Source organism: Sinocyclocheilus anshuiensis, unplaced genomic scaffold (assembly GCF_001515605.1).
Source record: "Sinocyclocheilus anshuiensis isolate Anshui unplaced genomic scaffold, SAMN03320099.WGS_v1.1 scaffold283, whole genome shotgun sequence".
NCBI classification, from domain to species: Eukaryota; Metazoa; Chordata; class Actinopteri; order Cypriniformes; family Cyprinidae; genus Sinocyclocheilus; species Sinocyclocheilus anshuiensis.
Window position 1 is genome coordinate 3006700 of NW_015549605.1, and position 12652 is coordinate 3019351.

Here is a 12652-nt window from a genome sequence, read left to right on the forward strand (position 1 = left end):
ATTTTGATAGGAGAGGGGGTGGACTTTTTTTTTTTTACTGGAGGAAGCGTTATTATCATGGAACCATGCATATTTTGGCCAGAAGCAACAGTTTAAAGTTGAAACGCCTTGATGATAGATTTGTTTCTTACAAACACAGCTTTTCATTTGATAATATATTTATTAATTGATGGACTGGAGTGGTGTGGGTTACTTGTGGATTATTGTGATGTTTTTATCAGCTGTTTGGACTCTCATTCTGATGGCACCCATTCACTGCAGAGGATCCATTGGTGAGCAAGTGATGTGATGCTAAATTTCTCCAAATATGTTCTGATGAAGAAACAAACTCATCTTCAACGTGGATAAGTACATTTTTAGATGAACTATTCCTTTAATATCATCCCTAATGCTTTTCCACTTTTCATTCATCTGCTTTTAAATATGTATTCTCCCCAGCAAAAATCAAACCCAACACAATGCGCTGACAACCTGATTACTCCTATTAAAAATACATCAAGCAAGTCATTACATGTCGGATACACTGGAGTAATGTACCCTGACTTTTGTCAAGTGCTGAAAGTGTGTGATATTTCGATTTTAAATCTGCTGTTTTCATTCTAAAAATAAAGACATAAATCTTTATCTCTATCTTTATCTTCTTTTTGCTTTATATTTCATGACTAGGTGGCCATTATAACAAAATAATAAAGACAGGCCGCTATTATGGTGTTGTCTGCATGTGAGGCGATAGAATTAACATTGTCATTGTCTGTTTTTGTTTTGTTGATGAGAGCACAAAGTGTTGTCTTGGCAGAAGGTGAGTCTTGGCAGTGTCTTTGCGACCATTTTCCAGGTTTCCACCCCACACGCTGTTTTTCCTGGGCATTGATTCAGACACTTAAGACTTTGGGACGGACAACTGAATGCATTTCATTTCCTCCACCACTTCCCTCCCCTCATATCCCTTCTTTTAGCCTTGAAGTAGGTTGGAAAATGTTGCCAAGTTTGTTCTCTAAATGTATTACGACTCCTCCGGAAGAGTTTATTCAGCCAGAAGGGTCATAAATGTCAAATTGTATATCAGCAAAGCGGGAAGCAGGTTTACTGTATCAGATTTACTTGATAAATTATGGGGGTTTTGGATGAAATTATGCATTCTCATTTTCCTGATTTTGCTAAGTTTGACTAAGCAAATATGCTGCTCTCAGTGCCAACACTAAACCAGATTGACCAAGATGATGTGATCTATTCTCCCTAATCTGCTAAAAGAATGTGTTATGAAGTTTCCAGGTTGCTATGCAGTTAGTTATTCTTTTTAGATTTTCTGTTGTCATTGTAATTTTAGTGCAAATTTGAGTAATTTAGTTTTTTTATATTTTTATAAAAGTATATAAATAGTGTTTTGTTTTTATTTTGTCTATAATTGTTTGTTTTGTTTTTATTTTGACTATAACTGTTTTTATTCAATTCTGTTTTAATTATTATAGTACATCAAAGTAAACTAACTGAAAAAAGTTTAAATAAGTTTCAAGTTTTTGTTTTATCTTATTTTATTTTATTTCAAGTAACAATTTATTATTATTATTATTATTTAGTTTAGTAATTGCTTACCTCCACGTCTGTGATATTCTGATCCCCAATAAATAAATAATATTAGTATATAATAATAATAAAAATGGGGCTGAAATCCCAATATAAAAAAAGATCCTAATAATGTTTTATGTGACTAATCCCAATGTTACAATATTATCTTTTATATTATTGTTTTTATTTATTATTTTAAAATTTTTGTAACTTCTTTTGTTGTGTTTACTGATGTTTATACAATACTGCATGTATAGCAATCATGCTGACAGTAATAGTTTCAGTTTTAATATAAACTGACCCTTGCATTTAGCAAACACCACAAAAGAAATCGTTCATTGCTGAAACACTTTAGTTTGGTGTGTATAAACTGATATACACAATTTTAAGAAATAGACATCTTGCCCTTGAATGCTTAAAATGATACGTGTGTACCATGTGACTTCACCATGCTATTATGAATTTGCTCATTCAGTCAGTTAAGTACAGCCTTGGCCTGTCTCTTTGCTGAGGGCCAAGGTTACTTTGCACCGACTGCTTTGGGTTGTGTGACTTCCGCCTTCTGACGCAGTTCATCACTTCATGCACTTCTCTCTTTTTTTTCTTGTCGCTGCCACTGAAATGTCTTTCTGCTGACCCACAGAACCGCAGTGAGTGAGAGAGAGAGAGAAATGGAAAGGCAGGCTGATTGATCTTGCAAAATAACCACCATACGATCATGTTCCCGAAACAACATGATGAAAATAAGATCATAAAAACACATGTGGTTGTAAAAACAGTGATCCGCACACCCGGTATGGACATTTTCAGTAACATGAGGTGCTCCGGCCATGTCAAATCTGTATGTTTCTTTTCATTTCGTTGAATAACCATATTAGTCCATATTAGTGCCACCCTGCAGACCACAAGATCTCTGCGTTCATTCAGAGCTGGTCTGTGTCGTCTCCATTGACTTGATGCCCCCGTACTGACAGCACAGAGCAGCCCACCACAACGTGCATTCATTTTTAAAGCACTCGCCAAGACGTCCTTAAATAATATATTCTGATAGAGACGCAGGCTGCATTCTTTCATTATGACTTTCTATGTACAGCAACACGTTTGTAGAAATATCAAGGCAAATACAGTCTTAAGGAAACTGACAAAATGGCAGCAAATGACACCAAACACACTGTTAAGTTTTATATTCATGACAGTAGTATACTGTCTACATAGAGAGCTGTCTTGTAAGTCAACATTGATCATGGAACTTCATTATTGACTATTTGGGACACTCTCAAATATTGTTCATACATGAGACTGCAGTTAATTTCAGAGTTTAGCATACGTTTCAAAAGAGCTACTTGTTATTGAAATAATATATTTTAAAAGAATATACGCCTAAGTGCAAACTAAATGTAATGTTATCAGACACTTAATTGTGTTACTTAAAATTAAATGAAAATATATTATAGTTTTAATGTATAATTTAGCAGAACTTTAGCTTATGTAACACTTTAAGTACATTTTTAAACGTAACTTCATAATTACTCCCATTTTCTTTTTTAAATATGATTAAAGTGTACTGTCGAATGTAATGACACGCATTTAAGCATGATAAACTAAGTTACAGGCTACTTGTCAGTTATACTAAAACTTGTATGTCATGCTTTTAAATATATTTGCAATCACACATTGTAACAATGAATTGCAATTTCATGCATTTAAAATACATTAACTGGTATTAAATGTACATTAAAATATTTAATATCAAATAACAGACTGCAAAAAAGTTAAAATTGCAATCAAGTACTTTGCATGTGCTTTAGTACGTACTCAACATATCAAAATAAATGTACTTTAAATCTAGATTATTAAAATGCAATGATTTAGAATGTACTTTAATGTAAAACTTTCAGTTTGACAATATTACAAAGTGCACAAAGTGTGCTTAAGTAAAGTAAAGAAGCATAGTTGTGAAAGTGTTAGTGCACTATTTTAAGTGGCCTTTTATTTCATGAATATCGCTGTATATTATATAGTATATTATGCAGTATATATTATATTATACAGATGTGAAGTACACTACAAGTGCACATTCAACATAATTAAGCACACTTCTTTTGGGAAAAAAAAAACAAAAAACATATCACATATAAATATTGGATAAAATACCCAATATGCCATCACAATGTTATCTGACTATCTATCTATCTATCTATCTATATGTATGTATATATGTATATATATATATATATATATATATTTTTTTTTTTTTTTTTTTGTTTGATTTTTGTCTCTTGATATTAAAAAGTTTGGACACCTGGTTAACACTATTTTTACTGCTCTTTTGTAATGAATTATGTATGTTAATAATCTGCATTTCTTTCAACTCGTCACTTTCACTGCACTGCATTTTGGGATTACTTTATCTACAAACAATACATGCAGTATTATACATGCATGCATACATGCATCTTGCTTGTTTTTATTAGCATTGCAGTAAAGTAATTTAGCTATTAGAAATGCCTCTGGAGACCCTTGCATTCAATCCTGCTGTTTTTGAAAACAAGAATGTATGTGAATGAACCCTTAAAAGACAGCATAAACATGCTGAAGATGCCTATTAATGCTGCCTATATAATGCTCACTAGGTTTTGAAACTATAAACACCCTAAAGAAATGCTCAACTGTGGCTGTTTTATGTTCATAAAATGTCTATAAAAAGATTCTTCTTCCTCTTTGAGTCAGTCTGAAAGAAATCAATGCAAGTAGGTGGGGATCTGTGTTTACAGCATTTCCATTCGGGGCCAGGGATATCCATCTAGGCAATCTAAAAATTCATAAGAAGCTGTGAGTTGGATGGATATGCTGCTTCTTGTTATAGTTTCTGTTCTGCTTCTCCCAGGCTGTGATGTCTGGCGTCAACGGCAGCAAAGAAACAATAACTGCTAATTGATTCAGTTACTCTACAGCAGTAATAGAATAAAGCATTTTAATTCAGGTGTTTCAATTCAGTTATGTGTTATGTGGGAAGCTCTTGGGGGAATTTTGGTTTTTCTCTGTGTTGCCTGGCAACTGGATTTTACATTGAATATATGGGGAAAACTAACCACGGATGACATCCATCTGTTCAAATGTGAGCTAATATTAGTGAGAAATGTTAGAAAATCCCTCTAGCTCTTTCATTAGCTCATAAAAGTGATGTGAATACAGATCACACAGGAAGAAGGAATGAACTGAATAATGCAGAATCATCTTGCCAACCAAATGTAATTTGTATAATGAAAATAATGAAGTGAAAATGACTGTAAAAACAGTTGCAAAGCAGTTGTGGCATTTTCTGAGTGATTTTACGTGGAAGATCGTGGGTGGTTTTGCTTAGGGAACTGTCTGAAGTAGTAAATAAATACAAAATACAATAATAATAGTAATAATAAATAAATAAATAACATACACTATTATTACACTATTATAGTATAGGGTTGTAGTTATTTATTTATTTTTAAGTTTTCAGTTTTCATATTTGGTTTAAGTTTTAGTGATGTTGTTATGTGCTCTTGTCATGTTTTTATTATTATTATTAATTATTATTATTACCTTTTTAGTTTGAATAATTTTAGTACTTCAAATTCAACTTATATTTAGTAAGTTGCCAAGACATTTCAAATGTTTAAGTTTTCAAGTAATTTTTTATCTAATATTAATACTTCAGTTTATTTCAGCTTTATTTTAATTATTAAAAACATTATTCTATAGCTTTAGTTTTTGTTGACTATAGCCACAGTGGTTTATCCACCTTATTTTGCAATAAGTAACCTATTTTCATTGAATAAACAAGACTTCATTAGCTGCTGTAGGTACTAGAATAACAACAAAGTGCAGTAAACTATTTGCATTATAAACCAGCATGTTTGTAATTGTGATAATAAATTAAAATAATATGATAACAAAATACCAGTTTGCAGTTTACGAGATTAAGATGGATTTTTTTCAGCTACTCTTTCTGCAGGTTACATCATTACACCAGTAGGTGGCGACAGGTCTTTATGAATGAGTCATTCATTGGGTCATTCATTCGACCGATTCGTTCAAAACCACTGATTCATTCAGAAAGGAGTCATTGTATCATTCACTCATTTTAGAACAATTAATATAACAATTAATTTGGAACAATGACATTCTTGTTCGCATGAAATTGTGAATTATATTCATATAATTGTATTGGTTTTATAGATGTTTTTTTAAAGGTCCATGTTTTTGTGAAGAATAGTTCTTTGCAGATCCATCCCCGTTTGCATTCAGAAGCAGGGATCATTAACTGTGGGCAATATTTAAATGAGTTTGGCATTGAAACACACAGCTCACTGTGAGTCGATATGTTTGTGTGTGCAGTAGAACTGCTCGTGCATGAGGTGCTTTTTGTACAAAAAAATGAATTTCAGATAGCACAATAGATTTTAGCACAAAAGGCGAGATTTTGCAGCTCTAGGTAGTCCAATGAATCCTTTACAGAAAATAAAAATGGATAAAAGACTTTAAGCTTCATGTAAAGATGTGTGTAGAATAATCTTAATTGTAAACATACTATTGGAATTGCTATTGCAAGAACTATTCAGAATATGATCAAATTCAGATTCATATTTGAATATTTTTGCATGCAGTCATTAAATGATTAATTAATTCAGTCACTTATTTGCAAAAAAATTATTTAAAAATTCCCAATAAAAATACATTACAAGATCTTATTAGCCCAGCTCATGAATATTAATTAGGGATGAAATGTACATTTCTAAAAGTGGACGGGACTATAATATAGTTAATATAAGATACCATTATACAGTTATACAAAATTGAATTGGCTCGGATCTGCTCATATGTGCATTTCCTATAGGCATATTGTATTCATTTCCCTTCTGCTACCATAATAAAACACTCTGTTGCATCCATGCACACAAAATCCTGTGTACCACATGCACAGGATTCCGGACATCCTCTTGAAATACAGCAATTTTTTATTTATGTGTATGAAAAGCGAGCTGAAAATAGAACAAGAACCCCATTGAGCGTGTGATCCTCCGGAGCACCTGTGCCGATCTCAGCTTCAGGACTTATAGATGTGGATCTGCTGTAGGCATCCTGCGTCTGTGAGGCTTCCTCCTCAAAGCTTAAAGGGCCTATTTACTTTTCACACAGGCACAATGCTTATGGAGATTCTTTCCTCTTTGCAGCTGTGTGTGTGTGTGTGTGTGTGTGTGTGTGTGTGTGTGTGTAAAGGAACAATCCAATGACCTTCAGCCAATCATAACAAGCAGTGTGACAATAAAAACATTATCATAGATGTTAGTTTGTCCTTTCACAAAAAAAAAGAGAGAAAAAAAAAGGATTTTTAGGATTGTGCATTTTTAGTTTACAATGAAAATGACATGTTTGAAGTGCTTTAGTTTCAGATAAAACCACAAAAACAAGGAAATGAAAGTGAAAAAAGTCTTTAACCTTGAAATGCAGTAATAGATATGTATGTATTCATTTATTTATCACATTAATATATTGACAATGAAGTCATCATTACCAGGCATTAGTGACTGTATGTATATGCATGCATGCACTTATTTATTCATCCATCCATCCATTTATTCCATACATGGACACGCACACACACACACACACACATATATATATATATATATATATATATGTGTGTGTGTGTGTGTGTGTGTGTGTGTTTGTTTATTTATTTATTTATTACATTAATATATTAATGAAGTCATTACTGGTGACTTTATTTGTTTATTTGTTTTTTTATTAATCACATTGATATATTGACAACTAAGTCATTACCGATGACTTCATTCATTCATTCATTCATTTACACATTGATATATTGAAAACAAAGTCATTACCGGTGACAGACTTTCTTTCTTTCTTTCTTTCTTTCTTTCTTTCTTTCTTTCTTTCATTGATCCGTCCATCCATTTTTTGACTGATTACTGGACACTGTATTCATGTATTCATTTATTGTCAATATATTAGTGTGTTTAATATGTTTTGGCCCACATTAAATTTCATTGTATGGACAAAACACGCTGAAACATTCTTCAAAATATCTTCTTTTGCGTTCTACAGAAGAAAGAAACTTTCTTCAAACATAAGTTTGCAACGCCATGAGTGAGTAAATGATGACAGAATTTAAATTTTTGCGTGAATCATCCCTTTAAGAATAAAAAAAGACACACTTCACCTTCAAGAAAATGTCCGACTCAAAAACCGGTGTGACATGAAGCCACTTACATCATCAGTCATCAACACAGACACTCTATTAAAACCGATGAAGGGTGATAGAGTCGTCAGCTGCTGGGAGCCGCGAGGATCCTGAAGGTTATATCACTGGAGCTGTGATGTCAGACGAGTGCTGGTCTGTACGTGCCAGTCAACAGACCCGGGCACAACTCCATCAAGGTGCCACAGAAACAACAAAAAAAGAGTGTCATTTCTATTTATATCAGGGAGGGAAGCAATTTTCCACTCTGAAGAGCAGATAGAGCAACATTTTTATACACCATGAGGAAACAAATGAAGACTTTCGCGATTATTTACAGTCTCTTTGGCAGGGTAAGTGAGCCAGAAGCTGTCTGTACCTTTGTTAATGCGGGTTTGTGAGGTCATGAGGCATGTCGGTGTAAACCTCTCACTCACCGATGCCATTTTTATCGTTTTTGTTTATGAGTTGACAAACCGTCACCACACACCTCACCAACGGTTTTTGGACATGACTGACAGTCAATATTTTTGGAGAAAACCTCTTCCTCCTACTCAGCCGAGTTTATTGTCATCAATTACTCAAAGCAGCACTGCATCTCACATGCTGAGAAGAGTACTTGTGCTTTTGAGTACTTGTACTCAATACCCATTATTTGCTCCCGTTTTCATGTGTGAATTCCACAAATAACATGTATTTGCTTATTTAATTAATTATTTACTTACTTGCCTACCTATTTAACACACTCATGACAATGAAATCCAAACTGGTGATTTCATTCATTCATTCATTCATTCATTCATTCAAAGTAATTAATGTTGACTTTAAGAATATTTATTTATTTATTTGTATTTTTATTCACTGACATGTTGATGATAAAGTCATTAATGGTGAATTTATTTAAAAACGTAAAATATTTAATTAACTTAAATATTTAATTAATATCTCCTTAATTATTTATTGATGTATTTGTTTTCCTTTTATTTATTTATTTATTTATTTCACCCTGACTTGCTGACAATCAAGTAATTCATGTTGACTTTAAGAATATTTATTTATTTATTGATTGATTGATTTGACACTGACATGTTGATACTAAAGTCATTAATGGTGAATTTATTTTAAAATGTCAATTATTTAATTAATTCAAATATTTAATTAATATTTCCATAATTATTTATTAATGTATTTGTTTTCCTTTTATTTATTTCTTTATTTATTTAACACTCATGTAATGAAATCCATACTGGTGATTGATTGATTGATTGATTGATTGTTTACTTTAGCATATTGAAAATAAAGTCATTTGTGTTTACTTTATTTATTTATTTATTTCATTGACATGTTGATGATAAAGTAATTAATGGTGAATTTATTTAAAAATATAAAATATTTAATTAATTTAAATATTTAATTCATATTTCCTTAATTATTTGTTAATATATTTGTTTGCCTTTATTTATTTATTTACCTACTTATTTACTTGCATGTAAATAATATTTGTATTTTATTTATTTATTTACACTGAAATAATGGCAATAAATTGTATATATGTATTTCTTGAACAATGAGCTAATGAGACTGAGGTCATTACTGATCTCTCCCGCCAAAGCAAACATTATTAACCAGCCGCAGATGAGCATGTCTGAGTTTGTGGCCCTAGTCCGGTGTGATGAGTGCATGTATTTGCTGCTGTCTATGTTGTTACAAATGTAAGGCTGTTTTTGGGCTATAATGGCAGCCTGTGACTGGTTTGCACTGACGAAGCTCGTGCTTGATAATTGACTGTAATTATCCATTCAGGAAGGCTGGTTCTGCAGGTATGATTAGAGATAAGGCTGTGGGTGGGCTGTTTTTCTTTTGCAAGCATGTGCTGTGGTTTTACAGAAGCTGCAGGTGGGTCTCATTAGTGGAGTTCATAATCACCTGTAAGTGAAATAGCAGCTGTTAGTCATGATTCTTTTGTCTTTACACATACAGATTTGGAAATGTAAAACTATACTCTTTCAGTTTCCGTCTTTGAGTTTCTGATCTATCACCACAGTACCATGTTCAAAGCTGTGGTAATACTATTGTATGTTGAAAAAAACGTGGCACTGTGCTAGATGTCAGAAAAACCTAATGCTATGGTGCATGATTAAAGCTATTCAGTTACCATGGTGCATGTCCAAAAAACTATGGTATTACCATAGTACATCCAAAAACATGGAAGTGCTGTGAGACATATTTTTATTTGAAAATTATTATTTTTTTTAGATATGAAATCAAAGTTTTTGATACTTGGAGGAAAACTCTTTGTTCCCTCTACTGAAAGAAGAACAGATATGACTTCACATGAGCTTCAGTCTGCAGCCGCGGCTCAGATCTGCTGAGGGTCTCTGGCATGTTCGCCACATGTTTGCATGGACGCATGAAAGGAGGAAGAACAAAGATAGCTGCTCCTCTCATCCTCCTTCCACATCCTCATGCCTGCATGTGTTGTGTCTCTGAGAGTCTGGAGATACGGGGATCAGATTCTTTCAAGTTACAGATCTTTCAGCTTAAAAGAACTGCACATACCATTTTCTGTCCAATTAAAATTTCTCATCTTCTTTATTATTTATTTATTTGTTTGTTTAACACTGACATATTGATGATAAAGTCATTAGTGACTCTATTTAAAAATATTTTGTATTTGTTTAGTCTTTCATTTTTATTCATTTATTTTTATTTACCACAAATAATGGCAATTAAGTCATTACTGGTTAAAAAAAAGTATTTATTTATTTATTTACACACTGAAATAATGACATTTTTATTTTATTTTTTATTTATTCACCAAAAATGGCAATTAAGTCATAAATAAGTCATCTGCTAACTTTATTTAAAAATATGTATGTATTTATTTATTTATTTATTTATACTTGTTTGTTTATTTGTTTGTTTTAGTCATCTTTCTTTTGGTTTTTATTATTTTATATATATTTTTTATTAGCACACTGAAATAATTGCAATTAAGTCATTACTGGTGACTTTATTTAAAATAAATTATTATTAATCTTTTTAAATTATTTTTTAATTTCTTAGTTTAGTTTATTTGTTTGTTTGTTTAGTAATTTGTTTTATTTACACAACAAAATAATGGCAATTAAGTCATTCTGGTGACTTTATTATTATTATTATTTTTTAATATGATTAATTTGTTTAGTCTTTATTTATTTATTTATTAAAACTGAAGTAATAGCAATTCAGTCATTACTGGTGATTTCTTTGTTTATTTATTTATTCCTTCATGTATTGATTTCTTTGTTTCTTTAATAAACTACAAGAATGTCACTGAGGACGCTGTCTCCCACCAAAGAAAACATTAGTAACCAACCTTTCAGTCATCATTACATTAGAAATCAATCAATGACATCAGAAAAATGCAGCAACATGCTGTGATTATCCACTGTTTTACAGTTTTTCTTAAGCGAGGTAATCATCCAATAAAGCACTATTGAGCGATCCACGGAAACTGTGTTTTAAATTGTGTCTTAACCAGCCGGCTCAAGTGCAGGACACTTGAAATATCGCAGAGCGAGAGACAGAGAGAGTAAGTCATACTGGGACAGGAGCAGACTGTAAAGCTCCAGCATGTGTTTAGTATGCATAACTGGTTGAACCCTGTTTCTTGGATTCAGTCTCTCGCACGGTGGTCTCTCCTGTGACAAAGACACACAGTCTCTGCTTTCAGACCAATGGAAACTTACTTTATCATTGTCCACGAATTCAATACATGCGCGCCAGGTATCCTAGTCCAACTTTGACTGTGTATTTGAGGATTCAGAAACTAGGCTACACAATTATTATGTCTCAGTTGTTCTGTGGGGCACATTTATCATTTATCCAACACAGTTCCTGTCCTTGAATTTGATTGGCTGAGCTAATTGTCTGTGTTTGTGCCAGTCTGCGCATTAGTGGTGGATTTTCAATGATTCTTTTTGCGGGTTACATTGTTATGCCACTAGGTGGCGACAAGTGACCATCTCATAATGAGTGATGCATTGAATCATGTAATCAGCTGATTTGATTGATTCATTTAGGAGCGAAACATCTGAATTCCTTTATAAATGAGTTATTGAATTATTCACTCTATCGATTCATTCAAAAACACTGATTCATCCAGGAATGAAAGAAGTGAGCTTTTTTCATAAATGAGTTGTTGAGTCATTCACTCAAGTGATTTGTTTAAAACACTGATTCATTCAGGGATGAAACAAGTAGCTGTCTTCATGAGTGATTTGGTGAATCGTTCACTCCACCATGGTCTTGTGGAAAAAATGTAGAGAAAAACAGTGTAAAAATATATAAATAAATAATAAAAAATGGGATACTAAATAAACTATTAAAAATAAGATGCTAAATAAATAAGTAAATAATTTATTTGAATAAATAATACATTTAACTATGCAGTATTATAGTGAGTATAAAAACATAACAACGCAATGTAATAGAAACTAAATAATTTCAACATATAACATATTTATCCGGGGTCCTTGGCCTGCATTTTACTATGGTACTCCCATAGTACTTGTCTTTTAAGGGGAATATGAGTATATAGACTTTCAGCTTAATCTGTTTTGCCATTTAACACTTCACACAAATGCTTTTCCTCACTCTCATCCTGTTTTCTTCTCTTTTCCTCTTTTGTGTCTCATATCAATGGTTTAACCAGGGCTTCTCATGTTTTCATTCTGCCTATTCTATTATATACAGAATTATGTTAGTGCACATGCGACTTGGGTATTAAACAGTGTGTTTGTGTAGCATTGTACTGTTTTCTTTCTTCACAGTGAGCTGGATTTAACCAGAGGAGGTATTTCCAGC